This window comes from Hylobates moloch, unplaced genomic scaffold (assembly GCF_009828535.3).
Source record: "Hylobates moloch isolate HMO894 unplaced genomic scaffold, HMol_V3 SCAFFOLD_21, whole genome shotgun sequence".
Lineage (NCBI taxonomy): Eukaryota > Metazoa > Chordata > Mammalia > Primates > Hylobatidae > Hylobates > Hylobates moloch.
In genome coordinates this window covers 14,667,594-14,686,477 of record NW_026652296.1, presented here as the reverse complement: position 1 = coordinate 14,686,477, position 18,884 = coordinate 14,667,594, and the positions used below count along the sequence as shown (strand labels likewise).

The 18,884-nt window shown below is 45.3% G+C and overlaps 1 protein-coding gene and 1 pseudogene across 2 annotated transcripts in view; one reads left to right on the top strand and one right to left on the bottom strand.

The window, feature by feature from the left end:
- Nucleotides 1-2,496, bottom strand: part of NCOA5 (nuclear receptor coactivator 5) — a 28,143-nt gene extending 25,647 nt beyond the window's left edge. For both annotated transcript variants that reach the window (XM_032142973.2, XM_032142971.2), the window contains exon 1: nt 2,351-2,496. The gene's annotated coding sequence lies outside the window, so the exon portion shown is untranslated. The remainder of the gene's footprint in view (nt 1-2,350) is intronic.
- A 9,752-nt stretch (nt 2,497-12,248) lies between these two features.
- LOC116461330 (large ribosomal subunit protein eL13-like) lies at nt 12,249-12,929 on the top strand (annotated as a pseudogene).
- Nucleotides 12,930-18,884: the final 5,955 nt, after the last annotated feature.

The following is an 18,884-nucleotide window of genomic DNA, read 5'->3' as shown; positions in this document are numbered from 1 at the left end:
TTATTCTAGTTGGACGCGGTGGCTCATGCCTGTAATCCGAGCACTTTCGGAGGCAGAGGCGGGCAGATCACCTGAGGTCGGGAGTTCGAGACCAGCCTGACCAACATGGAGAAACCCCGTCTCTACTAAAAATATACAAAATTAGCCGGGCGTGGTGGCGCACGCCTGTAATCCCAGCTACTTAGGAGACTGAGGCAGGAGAATTGCTTGAACCCAGGGGCCAAGATCGCACCACTGCACTCCAGCCTGGGCAACAAGAGTGAAGCTCCGTCTCAGAAAAAAACAAAAACAAAACCAAAACAAGTTGTTTTTTCTTAGCTCTCAAGCACTGGTAGATGAGTTTCCATTTGCTGAAGTTCTGAAACGGACGCCGGGCTTAAATCAAATTCTCAGAAATGTGAAGAAAATGACCTTAGCCTTACGTAAATTCTACATTGTGATCATACCAAGGTAACCCCAAAGAAACACGTTTTTAACGGGGGAGATACACACACACACACACACACATATACATATATATATATATATTTTTTTTTTTTTACACAGCCTTTGAGGGGAGGGGAAGAAAACTTGAATATGCCTGAACTGACTTATCCGACCTTCCTGTCAATGATTTAAATTAAATCTGCTCTTACATTCACATAAACAGATCTTATGAACACACTATTAACTTACAAATAAATTAATCTGTCAATGCCTCCTTTAAACTTGTGGTGTTCACAGGTATGCAACATTGAGCAAATTGAATCTAGAAAAACTCCTTCCGATGAGCCTTGCATAATGGATTCGCTAGGACATGCTACAAGGAAAATCAGTGTTTCTAAGTTTTAGGTTAAGAGAAGTGTCAGAGGTTTCAAAGGCAATCTGAAGAGTGACTGATGAGCTCAAGGAAAGGCAAAGAAATCACAATAAAGGAAGAAATGGATGTTAACAAATAGCCAAGTGATTTCTCATATCCACAATGCAAAGCATCGGCTTTACTGGTTGCAAAAAGTCGACACAAAGTTAGTTTTCACACCCAGACTGACTCATAGAGAAAACATTAAATTAAGAGTTGTCAAAACTCACAAAAGCTTCCCCAGCATTTGTAGAAACATCTTTTTATGAGCCATGAGGGGGCTACGACATCACAACGCTGTAAGAAAATTGAGGCACACTGGGTGCACCTGAGTGGACACAGTTCTTGCAGTTCCCTGGGACTAACAGTTTTAAGTCAACAATGAGAACAGTTTACAACAAGAAAGCTGTTACATTATCCGTGAAGATCCCAGGGCTTTCATAGAATCTGCTTTGCCTCAGGGAAAAATTCTGTGCACAGGGTGCAAGCCAGAAGAACCACAATTAATCAGCTACTCCTCGGGCAGCGTTTCCCAAAGTGTGGAACGCAGAATAATTTCAGGAGGAACAAGGACACACTGTTTATTTCAACAAACAGATATTTATTTTTTATAAGCATTAGAAAAATAACTGGCTTTCCAGTACCCGGATTGTGATTGAAGTTGCCGCCTTAAATATATTTAAGGAGAAAAAAAGGGTCAGTTTGAATTTTTTTAAAAATGTAACATTTGGTAAATAGCAGTACAGATGGTCCACGGACATAAAGGTGCAACGCGAAACTGAAACGTGGGCAACGCCGTCCTAAGAAAAGCCCCTCGCCCGCTGGCGGCGAGCGGACAGTGCCCCGCGCCGGGAGCCTGGAAAGCCGGCCGGATCGGACGCTGGCGCTGAGCTACGTGGTAAACCCGGGCACAGTTCCTCTCCCCGTTCTCTGGGCCCGAGGTCCGCGCCTACAAAACGCGTGGGGTGTCACACGACAAGGAGACACCCCGAGAATGCGGTCAGGGGCCGCGAGGCGGTGGCGGGGGACAGCGCTCCGCACACCGCTCGGTGCTGCACGCCTGGAGAACGCCCGGTGCCACAGGCCGCCTTGGGCCCGGTTCGAATCCCGACTGCGCCACTGACTCGCTGAGGACCCGCCAGCGAGCGACTCCACCGTTTCGACAGGCGGGTGCGGGGTGTGCGGCTCAACCAGGGAAGCCTTGAGAACTCCTAGTGACCGACCGTTCGTGCACAGACAGGCGGCTGCGAAGCGACGCCGCCGACCTGCGTCCACCACAGAGGACCACAGGCCGCCTCAGCCGGCCGGGCCTGCGCCTGACGGGAGCCGGAGGCGGCCGCGCCCCGCACCGGGCATGCGCAGCACCGCGCGCACCCGGAGAGGAGCCGAGACCGTGGCCGCGCGTCCAGTGGGCCTTCCCGCCTCAGCCTCCCCGTCCGGCCAGGCCCCCCCACAACGGCCTGCCCGTCAGCCCCACGCCTCGGCTGACGGCCAGCGCTTCCCGGCACTCACCGCTACCAGCGCGGCGGGCTCCCGGCCGCTCCTTCGCCTTAGGCCCGCCGCTGCCGCCTCCGCGTCGGCCCACCTGCCCGCCGTAGGACAAAGGCGCCACCAACCGACCGGCGCGGGCACGAGGCAATGGCGGCCGGGCGGAGAGTGGAGATGGGGCCAGAGGGCGCGCACGTAGCGGTAGGCGCGGCACTGTCGCAAGACCGCGCGTGTTTACGGCAGGGCTGAGTTGGGGCGTCGATCTCCTTGGCAATGAGGGCCGGGGAAGTGGCTCTCCGGCGGGAGTTGAGAACGCAAGGAGTTGCCTAGCAACAGCGTCCTAGGCTGAGGATGGGCCTCAAGGTGGTTCCCCCAGCCCCCGCCCCAGAGTACTTTCCTTCTGTGTTCAGAGCACATTCCCTCCTCCCTAACTGTGGGAACAGAACATTCAAATCCCCAAATACCTTGATTTAGTCTTGCATAAAACTGAGAGCAAAAACCCCAAATCCCTATACACGCGTGTATTGGAGAATATATAGAGTCCTGTAACCTCCGGATCACAAGGAACAAAGAAAGCAGAAAGGTGGAGAAAATGTTGTATTTAAATTTACATTTAAATAGGCTCTGTACTCTATTAGTTTCACTGACAAGCGGCAAAAGGCTTCTGGAGATATAGTCACAGGTTCTTTCTTGAGTTATTTATTCTTGGAATATTCGTTCAACGTCGGAAATTTCCCGGAATGTAACTGTTGACCGTGAAGCCTGTAAAATGTTGTACTGTTCATTTCATGTATAGAATACATTTGTCACAGGGAATGGATTTGCTCATACAATAGTAAATGCACTCTATTAATCACAGCTATAGCTATATGAGTCAGGTACTATTTTATTAGTGTTGGAAACGCCTCAGACTCCATGGGATCTAGTTCTTCTTGTGAATATTGCCTGCTAAGAAAAAATGGTGCCTGTGGAATTTAAACATTACAAGAAGCCAGATTTCTTTGACTTCTACCCCTATGCTCACTCCACTCATTTATTCACTGAATGTTTATTACATACCTACTATGTAGCCCTATACTTATTATATGCCTGCTTGTTAGGCACTGTTATGAGCAAATGCAGACCCTTCTCTGCTATCTTTGAGATTACAGTCTGGTGAAAGATAGCATTAGACGAATAATCACACTTGAGTGTGTAATTGCAAACTGAGATAAACGCTGTGATGGAAAGAAATAGGGATTCTCAATGGGTGTAACTAGAACTTTACTTTACTCACAGGCAAAGTGGGTTATTCCAATTCCCACTTTATAAGACTGTATGAAATTAGAAATAAAGGCATAAAGTCTGTCAAATAATGGATACCCAACAAATGTTCATTCTTATTCCTTTCTCTTCAATATAGATCCTAATACTATGAAAACTTAAGAAGAATAATATTAACTAGATGATTAAGATAACCAAGCTTAGGGAAAAATGTTGGTTTAGAGGTGAGTGGCAGTACCTCAAGTGAGTAGTGGACTTTAGCCAAAAGATGTATTCAGTGACTTGTGTAGTAAGCGTTTAATGAGTGTTTTCTATGCACTTGATTTTATGGAGAGTAGAGAGTAAGGTAGACAAATCCTTGTGCTTAGGGAGCTCATGACCTATTATGGAATATGAGCAATAAACAAATGATAATATATAATGTTTAATGAGTATTTTTGATAGAGGAGCAAGTTAATTTTATGAAGAAAGATTCTTGTATGGAGGCAGGTGCTCAGGACTTGGTGACTTCTCATTTAGATGTTTGCTTTACATAATAGGTAACATCTATTGTGTGCCTATCATGTGCTGAATCCTTTACACATATCATCTCATTTAATCCTCACAATAACCCTATTGAGAGGTGACAGCGTGCTGGCAGCCCTCGCAGCCTTTGCTCGCTCTCGGTGCCTCCTCGGCCCCTGCGCCCATTCTGGCCGCACTTGAAGAGACCTTCAGCCTGCCGCTGCACCGTGGGAGCCCTTCTCTGTGCTGGCCGAGGCTGGAGCCGGCTCCCTCGGCTTGCGGGGAGGTGTGGAGGGAGAGGCACGGGTGGGAACCCGGGCTGTGCGCGGAGCTTGTGGGCCAGCTAGAGTTCCGGGTGGGCGTGGGCTTGGCGGGCCCTGCACTCGGAGTGGCCGGTCGGCTGGCCCTGCTGGCCCCAGGCAGTGAGGGGCTTAGCACCCAGGCCAGCAGCTACGGAGGATGCACCGGGTCCCCCAGCAGTGCCGGCCCACCAGCGCTGCACTCGATTTCTTGCTGGGCCTTAGCTGCCTCCCTGTGGGGCAGGGCTCGGGACCTGCAGCCAGCCATGCCTGAGTCTCCCTGCCCCCCTTCCCCACCCTACCCCCCGCTGCGGGCTCCTGTGCAGCCTGAGCCTCCCTGACGAGCGCCGCCCCCTGCTCCAAGGCACCTGGTCCCATCGACTGCCCAAGGGCTGAGGAGTGCAGGTGCAAGGCGCGGGACTGGCGGGCAGCTCCACCTGCGGCCCAGGTGGGAGATCCACTGGGTGAGGCGGCTGGGCTCCTGAGTCTAGTGGGGACTTGGAGAACCGTTGTGTCTAGCTAAGGGATTGTAAGTGCACCAATCAGCATTCTGTGTCTAGCTCAAGGTTTGTGAACACACCAATCAGCACCGTGTGTCTAGCTCAGGGTTTGTGGATGCACCAATCGGCACTCTGTATCTAGCTAATCTGGCGGGGACTTGGAGAATCTTTATGTCTGGCTAAGGAATTGTGAATACACCAATCAGCACTCTGTATCTAGCTCAAGGTTTGTAAACACACCAATCAGCACCCTGTGTCTAGCTCAGGGTTTGTGGATGCACCAATCGGCACTCTGTATCTAGCTAATCTGGTAGGGACTTGGAGAATCTTTATGTCTAGCTAAGGGATTGTGAATGCACCAGTTGCACTCTGTTATCTAGCGCAAGGTTTGTAAATGCACCAATCAGCACTCTGTGTCTAGCTCAGGGTTTGTAAATACACCAATGAACACTCTGTATCTAGCTAATCTAATGGGGAGGTGGAGAACTTTTGGGTCTAGCTCAGGGATTGTAAACGCACCAATCAGCACCCTGTCAAAATGGACCAATCAGCTCTCTGTAAAACAGACCAATTGGCTCTCTGTAAAACAGACCAATTGGCTCTCTGTAAAATAGACCAATCAGCAGGATGTGGGTGGGGCCAGATAAGAGAATAAAAGCAGGCTGCCTGAGCTAGCAGTGGCAACCTGCTCGGGTCACCTTTGGGACTGTAGAAGCTTTGTTCTTCTGCTCTTTGCTATAAATCTTGTTACTGCTCACTCTTTGGGTCCACATTGCCTTTATGAGCTGTAACATTCACTACGAAGATCTGCAGCTTCACTCTTGAAGTCATTGAAACTACAAACCCACCGGGAGGAACGAACAACTCCAGACACGCCACCTTAAGAGCTGTAACACTCACCTCGAAGGCTTGTGGCTTCACTCCTGAGGCAGCGAGCCCACGAACCCACCAGAAGGAAGAAACTCCGAACACATCTGAACATCAGAAGGAACAAACGCTGGACACGTCGCCTTTAAGAACTATGACACTCACCGTGAGGGTCTGCGGCTTCATTCTTGAAGTCAATGAGACCAAGAACCCACCAATTCCGGACACACTGTAATATATGTACTATATTGGTATTTTGCAAATGAGACAATTAAGGCCAGTTAATTTGCTTGTCCCACAGAGAGTATGTGGCATGGCCAGACTCAATGAACCTGTGTGGCCTGATGCCCAAACATGCTATTTTAACCACAAGTGATACTGTCTTCTGGGATAAGAAGTTCTCCTCCAAGTCAGGGGGTACCTGATTGGTGTAAAAGCCTCTAACCCTTCAGAGGTGGGCACCAAAGTTTGGCCAGGAGATAAAATGAAAATCTGCTACAATGGAAGCCGTCTGATTTCTGTCAGATGGATCTTTAAGCTCACTGGCTGTTAAAATTTGGTGTACAGTGGGTTACCCCTTACTGTAAGGGAAGAAAGGTATAGTTTAATGTGTGGCCAGTACTAAAGAACGATTGTGTGTTTCCTAGAACATATGAGTAGGCCTTGTGATTTACAGGACAGCCAAGAGAGGGCAATGAGCAATTCCACTCAAACAGCAAACTGGAGGGGGCAGCATTTGGTGCTCAGCAAATACCTGTTGAATGAAGAAAAAAAGTAAGAAAGAAAGAGTAAATTCAAAACCATAGTCAATATCGGAGGAATTTTTTTGAGATATCAATTTGGTTTTATTTTAATCTGGTATTTTTCTTAGTATTTCAGACTGCTTTATAGGATGAAGCCAGATACATTTCGGGTAATGAAGTGGTGATTAAAAAGTGTCTAAGCAATGGGCTCAGGAATATCCCAGGAGAGCGAGCCAGAGGGCCTATGATAAAGAAAACATGTAGTTTTTTTTTTTTTAAAGACAAGATGACTGCAGAGAATCAGAAAGTAGGATCAGAAGGCAATCTTGAGTAAAACCCTTCCATTTTGACAAATGCAGGGCATAATATAGCCTCTTAAAATTTTGATTTTTAAAAATTAATTAATTTTTTTAGAGACAGTCTCACTCCATCAAGGCGATCAAGCCTTGACCTTCTGGGCTCAAGTAAACCTCCCACCTCCACCTCCTGAGTAGCTGGGACTACAGGCATGTGCTACCATGCTGGGCTTTTTTGGGTAATTTTTGAAGAGACAGGGTTTCATCATGTTGCCCAGGCTGGTCTCAAACTCCTGGGCTCAAGCCATCCTCCTTCTCGGCCTCCCAAAGTGCTGGGATTACAAGTGTGAGCCACTGCACCCTGCTGAATCTCACTTTTGTATTGGTGATGAGCCAGCTGGCATAAAGACCTATTCTATTTTTTTTTTTTTTTGAGACCGAGTCTCGCTCTATCACCCAGGCTGGAGTGCAGTGGCACAATCTCTGCTCACTGCAACCTCCACCTCCCGGTTTCAAGCAATTTTCCTGCCTCAGCCTCTCGAGTAGCTGGGAGTACAGGTGCCAGCCCCACGCCCTGCTAATTTTTGTAGTTTTAGTAGAGACGGGGTTTCACCATATTGGCCAGGCTGGTCTCGAACTCCTGACCATGTGATCCACCCGCCTTGGCCTCCCAAAGTGCTGGGATTACAGGCGTGAGCCACCGTGCCCGGTCCATAAAGACCTATTCTAAATGCCAACAGCACTCAGATGCAGCCTGAGTTTGCAAAAACACTTTCAGGAATACTTTGCATATCATCTGACACAACCCAGGAGAGGAGAAACCTAGTACTTAAGAGTGGCAGCTTTGGTGATAGAAGTCAGAATAGAGGTTAACTCTGGTGGCATAGACTGGGGAGGAGCTTGAAGGAACTTTCAGGAAGATGGAAATGTTCTATCTTGATCCCACAGTGGTTACGTGGAATATATACACAGGTAAACTTTTATAGAGTCATGTGTTTAAAATTGTTCATTTTACTATATGTAAAGTATACATCAATAAAAATTTAATTAAAAGAAAAAAATGAAAATTTTAAAATCAAAATGATTTGGGTTCAAATCATGGCTCTGTCCCTTAATTTAGCTATGTGAGTTTGGGTCTTCTTTCATACATTTGATATGTATTGAGTACCTCCTAGGTTTACCATGCTAGACACAAAGGACACAGCAGTGAACAAGAAAGAGATGGTCTGTGCTTTCACAGAGCTTCAACCAAGCCACGGGTACCTGTCTTGACAATAGAGATAGTAACACCTTCCTCATGAGGTCATTGTAAGGATTAAGTGAAATCATGCATGTAAAGTCCCTGGAATATAGTTGATGCTCAAAAACAAACAAATAAACCCAAACATTTTATGCAGTGTGAGGAACCTGATGCTTAGGTTAAGTGACCTATCTAAAGCCATACATTTACTAAGAAGTCAAGTCGAAACCAGAACTTAGAACCCAAGTCTTAATTCAAAGTCCTATAATTTTTCAATTACAACCACATTTTCCTGTTATATCTTTCATTTGTGTGAAAGGAAAGCACTTTACATCCTGCGTACTATAGCTAATGTTTATAAAGATCCCTGAATGACACTGAGGTAGAGTTGTCAGATTTAATAAATACAAGTAAAATAAACTAAACATTTTGGGCCAGATACGGCGCCTCATTCATTTAATTCTAGCACTTTGGGAGGCCAAGGCAGGAGAACTGGTTAAGCCCAGGAGTTTGAGGCCAGCCTGAGCAACATAGAGGGACCCCTGACTCTACAAAACATAAAAAAACTAGCTGGGTATGGTGGCATGCACCTGTAGTGCCAGCTACTCAGGAGGCTGAGATGAGAGGATTGCTTGAGCCTGGGAGGTTGGGGCTGCAGTGAGCCATGGTCGCGCAACTGCACTGCAGCCTGAGTGACAGAGTGAGAACCTGTCTCCAAAGAAATAAATAAACAAAAATTACGTTTTTTAAAAAGTATGCCCCATGCAATATTTTGGACATATTTATACTAAAAATTTATTCATTGTTTTTCTAAAATTAAAATGTAACTGGATGTCCTATATTTTATCTGGCAACTCTACACTGAAAGAATCATTGAATTTTAAATAGATGTTTCTTCATTAGAAGCGATCTTAGTTTCTAAAAGATTCACGTAAAGAAAAAGACTGAAAAACATCTAGAGGTTGAGGTGCTTGTTTCTTTTATTTTTTTTGTTTTTGAGACAGGGTCTCCGTCTGTCACCCAGGCTGGAGTGCAATGACATGATCAGGGCTCACTGCAGCCTCAACCTCCTGGATGTAGGCAATCCTCCCATCTCAGCCTCTCAAGTAGCTGGGACCACAGGCACACACCACTAGGCCTGGCTAATTTTTGTATTTTTTGTAGAGATGCAGTTTCATCATGTTGCCTAGGCTGGTCTCAAACTCCTGGGCTCAATTAAGCCTGCCTCCTTGGCCTCCCAACATGTTGAGATTATAGGTGTGAGCCACTGCACCTAGCCTGGCATCTCTTAATTTAATTTTTTAATTATTATTTTTCTGGTTACATATACAGGGACAGAGATTCTGTGATCCAACTTCATCTTGCCATCTTTACCCAGAACTTTCACATTACCTCATTTACTCTACACAGCAACCCTGTGTGATGAAGCTAAATGATTTAAACTTTAAACGTTCCTTAACATTTCAAACATACATAAAATACATACCTTTCTACTCACCACCGTGATTAAACAAATGTAAATGCTTTTGCTAACTTGCTTTAGAAATGAAGTGATATAAAAACAGCTGGCTGGGCCCGGTGGCTCACACCTGTAATCTCAGCAGTTTGGGAGGTCAAGGCAGGTGGATCACCTGAGGTCAGGAGTTCGAGACCAGCCTGGCCAAAATGATGAAACCCTGTCTCTACTAAAAATACAAAAATTAGCTGGGCATGGTGGCGCCTGCCTGTAATCCCAGCTACTCGGGAGGCTGAGTCAGGATAATTGCTTGAACCCGGGAGGTGGAGGTTGCAGTGAGCCGAGATTGTGCCATTGTACTCCAGCCTGGGCAACAAGAGCGAAACTCTGTCTCAAACAAACAAACAAATAACAACAACAAAAAAAACCAGCTAAGATCCTTCTATCACCCTCATCTCTCTCCAGGTAATCACTCCCCTGAAATACATTCCCATGTATATTTTGTACTTTTAATTTTATTTTATTTTTAACAGACAGAGTCTCGCTCTGTTGCTCAGGTAGGAGTTCAGTGGTGCTATTGCTCACTGCAGCCTCCAACTTCTGGGCTCAAGCAATCCTCCTGCCGCAGCCGCCCAAGTAGCTAGGACTACAGGTACACACCACCGTGCCTGGCTAATTTTAAATATTGTTTTTTTGTAGAGACAGGGTCTTGCTATGTTGCCCAGGCTGGCCTCAAACTCCTGGTCACAAGGGATCCTCTCACCTTGACTTCTCAAAGCACTGGAATTACAGGTTATGAGCCCAGTCATAGAGTGCCCAGCCTATAGTTTTTACTTTTATCATAAAAGATATATCCATAAACTGTATAGCATTGTTAATAGTGTTTAGATACAGTTTATGTATCCTTTTATGACTTTTTTTAACTGTACTAGGTTTTTAAGATTTAAGTGTGTTGAAACATGTAACTAGTTTACTGGTTCTTAAAGTGTAGTCCCTGGACCAGCAGCATCAGCAACATCTGAGAATTTGTTGGAAATGCAAATTTCCACTGAATGAATCAGAAACCCTAGGGGTAGGACCCAGTCATCTGTCCTTTACCAAGCCCTTCTGATGATTTCGATATACCCTGAAGTTTGAGAACTACTACTCTAATTTATTTGTTGTCCAGTATCATACTGTATGAATCAGCCACAGTTTATGTATCTGTACGAAGGAAGTTAGGTTTTTGTTTTGTTTTGATTTTTGTTATTGTTGTTGTTGTTTTTGGACCGAGTTTCGCTCTGTTGCCCAGGCTGGAGTACAGTGACACGATCTCAGCTGCAATCTCTGCCTCCTGGGTTTAAGTGATTCTCCCACCTCAGCCCCTTGAGTAGCTGGGATTACAGGCACCTGCCACCACGCCAAGCTAATTTTTCTATTTTTAGTGGAGGTGGGGTTTCACCATGTTGGCCAGGCTGGTCTTGAACTCCTGACCTCAAGTGATCTGCCCGCCTTGGCCTCCCGAAGTGCTAGGATTACAGGTGTGAGCCACCGCGCCCAGCCCTGCTTCTTTTCACAAATGGTGCTGCATTGAACCTGCTAGTGTGTATCTCCTTGGGTACCCATTTCAGAGCTTTCCAGGATACTCATTTAGGAGTGGAATTGCTATCTTTGTAGTAGATCACATTTTAAACTTTACAAGATTTAGCAAGATTACTCGCCAAAGAAGTATTATTTAAAGAAGTATATTCCTGCCAGCAGTGTATAAGTACCATTTGTAAATTTCCTTGCCAACTTTTGATATTTTCAGACTTTATTCATTTATTTATTTTTGACTACGATGATGGCTGTGAATGATATATTTGTGGATTTCATTTTAATTTTCTTGAATTGAGCGATATTCAGCACCTTATCCTACAGCTTTCCAGGTTTCTTTCTTTGTGAATTGCCTGTTCACATTTCTGGCCCATTTTTCTATTAGGTTTACCTATGGTTTTAAAAAATTGGTTCATAGGAGTTCTTTACGTATCCTGGATACTGATCTTGTGTCTGGGTTGGGTCTTCTCTCTGTGGTTTGTCATTTTACTTTGTCAATGGTGTCTTGTCATTCAAAAGTTTTAAATTTTAATTGAAATGTTTCAACATTCCCCTTTGTGGTTCATATGTAGTGTCTTGTGTAAGAACGCCTTTCCCAGTGTCATATAGATAGTCTCCTTGGTAAATACTACCATGATGTCAGTTTGGTAGATGAGTCAACTGAGGCACTGAGAGCTTAAATGACATGCTCAGGGTCACAGACCACTGGAGATGAGTGACTTGAGCTCTTGGTCCCTGGATTGCACTGCACTCCACAGTTCCAGAACTTTTTGCTGTCCTATTCTGCTGCTTGTTTCATGAGAACTCTTGTCAGCCTTTTTCCGTAGGTAGAGAGGGTGTGCAGAGCTCAGAAAGGATGCAGGTTTGGTGCAGTTTTTATTTACTCCATAATGAAGCACCTGGCTCTAGACTTTAGGATTTTTAAAAAGATTTAAATTATTTCAAACAACTTCAGATTTATAGAAAAGTTTCAAAAAAATAGTATAAAGAATTATCGGCCCAGCATACTGGCTTACGTCTGTAATTTCAGCACTTTGGGAGGCCGAGGCGGGTGGATCACTTAAGACCAGGAGTTTGAGATCAGACTGGACAACAAAGTGAGACCCCATCTCTACAAAACAAACAAAAAAATTACCCAGGTGTTGCTTCCGCTTCGCTGTTTTCCTGCACAGGAGGGCCGCAGGCACCCATGGCGCCCAGTCGGAATGGCATGATCTTGAAGCCCCACTTTCACAAGGACTGGCAGCGGTGCGTGGCCACGTGGTTCAACCAGCCGACGCGGAAGATCCGCAGACTCAGGGCCTTGCAAGCCAAGGCGGGCCGCATCAGCTCGCATCACGCATCGGGGCCCATCCGGCCCATCGTGCGCTGCACACCCCCACCCCACCCCCCCGCCCCCGTGGTTTGGTACTACACGGAGGCGCGCATCGGCCGCGGCTTCAGCCTGGAGGAGCTCAGGGTGGCCGGCATTCACAAGAAGGTGGCCCAGATCATTGGCATTTCTGTGGATCCGAGGAGGCGGAACAAGTCCATTGCTGTCCCTGCAGGCCAACATGCAGCTGCTGAAGGAGTACCTCTCCAAACTCATCTTCTTCCTCAGGAAGCCCTCGGCCCCCCAAGAAGGGAGACAGTTCTGCTGAAGAACTGAAACTGGCCACTCAGCTGACAGGACCGGTCATGCCTACCCGGAATGTCTGTAAGAAGGAGAAAGCTCGAATCGTCAGTGAGGAGAAGAATGTCAAAGCCTTCGCTAGTCTCCGCGTGGCCCGTGCCAACGCCCGGCTTTTCAGCATAAGGGGAAAAAGAGCCAAGGAAGCTGCAGAACAGAATGTTGAAAAGAAAAAATAAAGCCCTCTTGGGGAGTTGCGATAAGAAAGAAAGAAAAAAATTACCTAAGTGTAGTGGTGCGTACCTGTAGTCCCAGCTGCTCGGGAGGCTGAGGCAGGAGAATTGCTTGAGCCCAGGAAGTTGAGGCTGGACTGAGCCATGATTGCACCACTGTACTCCAGCCGGGGTGACAGAGTGAGACCCTGTCGAGAGAGAAAAAGAGAGAGAGGGAGAGGGAGAGGGGAAGAGAGAGAGAGAGAGAGCGAGAGAGAGAAAGGGAGAAAAAGAGAAAAAGAAAGAAAAAGAATTTTTGGACCGGGCGCAGTGGCTCACGCCTGTAATCCCAGCACTTTGGGAGACTGAGGTGGGCGGATCACAAGGTCAGGAGTTCCAGACCAGCCTGGCCAACATAGTGAAACCCCATCTCTACTAAAAAAAAAAAAAAAAAAAAAAATACAAAAACTAGCTGGGTGTGGTGCTGTGTGCCTGTAATCCCAGCTACTCCTGAGGCTGAGGCAGGAGAATTGCTAGAAGCTGGGAGGTGGAAGTTGCACTGAGCCGAGATTTTGCCATTGCACTCCAGCCTGGGCAACAGAGTGAGACTCCGTCTAAAAATAAAGTAAAATAAATAAATAAAAAAAGAATTTTTGGATGACCTTCACACAGATTCCCCAAATGAACATTTCACTGTTTGCTCTATAACTCCCCCTCTACCCATCTCTTTCTGTTCCCCTCTCTCTGACTCTTGTCTAATCTACAGACTTCATATGCATTTCATAAATGGTCCCAGTAATGTTCTTCAGAGCAAAAGAAACACTGTTTTTTTCCTAGTCCAGAATCCAATCTAGGATACGTGTTGTCTTCAGTTTTCAAGTCTCTTGAGTCTCCTTTAATCTACAACAGTTCTTCAGTCTTTTTTGTCTCTCATGGCCTTGACATTTTTGAAGAGTACAGGCCATTTATTTTATAGAATGTTCCTCTTTGGGGCTTGTCTGATGTTTATTCATTGTTAAATTCAGGTTATACATCTTTGGCAGGAATGTGCAGAAGTGCCGTTGTGTCCTTCTCAGCCAGTGTTTGTTCTAAACCCTTTTGACTAGAAGCCCCCGAAACATTATGTGCATAGATGCATTTTTTTTTCCAGGCTAAGGGATTAAAATCTCTTATATACAATTCTCAGAGGGCTCACATGACCTAACAAGAGCCAACATATGGCCGGGTGCGGTGGCTCACACCTGTAATCCTAGCACTTTGGGAGGCCGAGGCGGGTGGATCACTTGAGGTCAGGAGTTCAAAGCCAGCCTGGCCAACATGGTGAAACCCTGTCTCTACTAAAAATAGAAAGATTAGCCAGGCGTGTTGGTGTGTGCCTGTAATCCCAGCTACTCGGGAGGCTGAGGCAGGAGAATCGCTTGAACCCAGGAGGCAGAGGTTGCAGTGAGCTGAGATCGCGCCGTTGCACTCCAGCCTGGGCAACAAGAGTGAAACTCTGTCAAAAAGAAAAAAAAAAGCCAAGACATTCCACATTTTTCCTTGCAGGTCTTGGTGGAAGTCCTTGGCTAACAGGGCTGTCTGAAAGAGGCTAGGAGACAGGCACCGAGAGTGGGGGAGAAGAGGTTTCTGCATCCTTCACAGGCTCCACGACCTTCTGGGACCTGCCTGTGCTGCCCTAGGGAATTTATCTAGTGTGCCATGCAGATATCCCACTCTCCAACTTCCTTGGCCCAAGTTTATTGAGGGAATTTACCATTTATGAAGTCTTGGTGGATCAGAACACAAGCTGTGGAATCTGCATGGTCTATGTTCACTTCTTTCTCCATCACTTCCTAGCTGGGCAAACTTTGGCTTTAACCTCCCTGCACCTCACTTCCTTCATCTGTCAAAGGCGTGTAAGAATAGTCAGGAGGTCAGGATGAAGTAAGTTAAGTTAAATGAGGTAGCACATATCACTCTTAGTATCATGCCTGGCTCATCGTGTGGGCTCATTAGCTCATAGATCTCACCTTCTCTAGGTTCACTTGATGACATCACACTTTGGGTCTTCCTATAGATTTGCTTGTGCTATTTGTTAGACCATTCCTAGAAAGCAGAGGCCCTTGGGTTTTCATGGGCTACTCTGTTGACAGAGGGAATAAATTTCACTGATCATTGAGTGATCATTGAATTCTGGTCCACTAGGACAGTGGAGTGGGGGTGGAGGGGACTTTGTTGGGACCATATCAAGTTTCTGGTGAGCCCCAACAGAACTAATAGCTTCTCAAAGCAAGATTCTGTAAAACACAGTGAATCAGAATGGAATTGCACACACTTGACAAGCTCTGTTGTATGTTGATAGAGGTGACTCAGAGAGTTGTTGAAAGACTACCTTAAAGTCCCTCGCAGCCAGTAGAGAGCTTCTTTGGCAGGGTTACCTGGCTTGAAGTCCAGCCTCGGTGACACCTACCATGTACCATGTCAGTATAGCTCTGTACAACTGTGGTAGTCAGAATAGTGACTCCCTGAAGAGGTCCACGCCCTGATCTCTGGAACCTGTGAATATGTCACCTTACACAGCAACAAGAACTTTGCAGATGTCATTGATCTTGAGATGGGGAGATAGTCCTAGATTACTTAGGTGCACTCAATGTAATCATGAGAGTTCTTATAAGAGGGAAGTAGGAGGCTCAGAATCAGAGAAGATGTGATGACAGAAGCAGAGGAGGGAGGAAGGAAGGAGGCATGGGCCAGAGGAGAGAAAGATGCTACACTGCTGGCTTTGAAGACAGAAGATGGGGCCACAAGCCAAGGAAAGCAGGTGGCTTCTAGAAGCTGGAAAAGGCAAGAAAACACATTCTCCCCCAGATCCCCCAGTCCTTCTGACACGTATTTGACTTTGGACTTTCTCTCCAGAAGACTAAATAAATACGTTTTCTTTTTCTAATTTACCATGGCTTACTTTTTTCCCTTTTAATAATTAAATCTTTAATCCAATTAAAATCAGTTTTGATGCATGATGTCATGGGTAGGTATAATTAGATTCTTTCTCCTTTTTAATAATTAAACCTTTAATCCCATTAAAATCAGTTTTTTTTTGGTGATTTTTGTTTGTTTGTTTTGTTTCTTGAGACAGAGTCTCTCTCTGTTGCCCAGGCTGGAGTGCAATGGCAAGATCTCAGCTCACTGCAACCTCTGCCTCCGGAGTTCAAGCAATTCTTGAACTCAGCCTTCCAAGTAGCTGGGACTACAGGCACACACCACCATACCCGGCTAATTTTTTTTTTCTCTTTTAGTAAAGATGAAGTTTCACCATGCCCAGGCTGGTCTTGAACTCCTGAGCTCAGGCAATCTGCCTGGCTTGGCCTCCCAAAGCGTCAGGATTACAGGCGTGAGCCACCGAGCCCAGCCTAAAATCAGTTTTGATGCATGATGCCATAGGTAAGTGTAATTAGATTCTCTCTGTCCTCAAATAATACTGCTTAATCATTTTTGTGTTTCTTATTTACCTCATACATTATTTTCTACGGGAGGATCAAGTTCAGGGATATCAATTGTTTCTATAGCTGTCTCTTTGAGGCATTCTGTACTGTTTCAATTATGTTACTCTAGATGGAACGTATTTAGATATTCTGTTTCCAGAAGCCATGTGAAGTATGCTTGTGAAAATATTTAAAGAGAATTATCTTTAACGTAGGTAAGTGAATCTTGTTTGTGCTACTCAAATGACCAGATTAATCTGATTAATGCCTTCCTTCAGTTGAAATTCAAAGGATCCATTTTCCAATTTGCCTACAAGTGTTGGGGTATATAAATAGAATGTAACTCTAATAATCATACAGAAAGGTAAAGAAAAATGTCAGAGTCAGGCAGGTCAACTGAGTCGGTGGCTCACTGTTTCCTGAAGATTTTTACTCATTGAGTCCAGGGTAGAACTTGAGAATATTTATTTATTTTTTTTTTTTAAAAAGCTCTCTCAGGTTGTAAACCACTGGGCTGGTTTACAAATTAAAACTGCAGAGATAAACTATCTAAAAGCCGTTTTCCACCTGTCACCAACTTTCAGGGTCCCCCACAAATAACCCAAACTGAGAATGTTAAATCTATCTTACGAGGGTTAGAAGTGGATAACTGGCCAAGTCAGTAGAGACAGAATTTGAAGGATAAGTTTTCCAAATTCAAAACTTAGTGGTGGTAAGTAACCATTTTATCCTTATTCATAGTTTCTGGAAATCAGGGTTTCCAGAGGGTTTGGTTAGGCAATTTTTCTTCACATAGTCTTAGGGCCTATCCACATGGTCTCTGCACAGGCTTGTGGACAGAGGGCTTCCTCACTTCATGGCGGCCTCAGTCAGGGCAGTTGTGCTGCTCACATGAAACTCAGGGCTCTGAGGGAGTGGCTAAGAGAACCAGGCAGGAGCTGTATTGCCTTCTGTGACAGTTTCAAGAGTCACATAAGCCTGGCAAGATTCAAGCGAAGGGAGCGCAGAACCCCATCTCTCAATGGGAATAATATCAAAGTCCCACTCTGAGATATGGTTGTGGCCATCACTGGGAAATGCAGTCTGCCACAGTGGAGTCATCTGTTGCCCCCACAACCAGTGCACCAGAGCCTTTCTCTCAAATCTTTCTCCAATCTGTCCACTTCTCTATGTACTCCTGCCCACCACTAGTCCAAGCCATCATCATCCCTAGCTTGTACCCCTTTGACTGCCTCCAAACCAGGGCCCCGTCTTCCACTTTTCTTTCCCTTCAATTCTTTCTCTTCTACAGCTAGAGTGATATTTTTATGAAACAAATTTAATTGCACTCCCCATTGTTCTTAGAATAATAATAAAGCTGCCTTCAAGGCCCTGCAAGATCTGGATACTCTCTGCCTTCCAGACTTATCTTATCCCACTGTGCCCCTTGCTTTCCAATCTGCAACCCCATCTGTGTTCTTTCAGGTCCTACATCCACCATGTTCTTTCCACCTCAAGGCCTTTGTACCTCCCATTTCCTCTGCTTAAAATACTTCCCCAGCCCCTTTCCTACCTCTCCCCGCTCCCTCCTCCCTTTCACCTCTTTAACTCCTACTCGTCCTGAAGAATGAGTCTTTGCAGATATAGTTAATATGGGGTCATACTGCATGGTGGGGGGGTGGCTAATTCAATGCTGGTGCCTTAATAAGAAGAGAGAAATGTAATTGAAATCTTACTCCCCTGCACTCAGAGTAGAGAGGGAGTATGGCATTGTAGCTAGGAGCACAGACTATGGATTCAGACTTCCTAGCTCTAAATCCTGGCTCTACCATTTACTGGCTGTGTGACCTTGGGGACGTACCTAACCTCTCTGTGCCTCAGTTTTTTCCTTTGTAGAACAAGGATGGTAACAGTACCTGTCTCAAAGGATTGCTGTGAATGTTGGTGAGTTAACATAGGTCAAACACTTAGAAAAACACCTGCCACTTAGTGCTAAATAAGCTTGGCTGGCAGTAGTTTGTCATCTTGTTGCATGCTCTTATAGGATGGTGCATTTCTCTTTTCTACCATTTGCTCAATCAGAGGCCAGATAATGGGATGTGAGGAGATGTTTCCTATTGTCTCCTAATCTATGACTTTAGGCCCACAGCTGAGGATAAACGGGTGCTAAATATATTATGAACCTTAACCAGGGGTTCATGAACTTGGATGGAAAAAATTTACTCCTTTATTTTCATTGATCTCCAACTTAAATTAAGCATTTCTTTTGATCATGAATGTAGGCAATAAACTACAGTAGTGTTAGCAGGGCCTGCTACATTGTCACCAATAGAAGGCACAGATATTTCTATTTGATATCACACTAGAGTTGCTGATGCAGACGTCTTGAATTATTGTTTGCACACATCATTACTTTGAAATTATGGAGGTTTTAGGCTTGCCACTAGAGCTTGTTATTTAATCCATTATTAAAGAGGCACATATATACTATATCACATGCTTGTCTTAATATTTTGATGACTATATTTCGATATAACTGGTCTTCTTTATAACT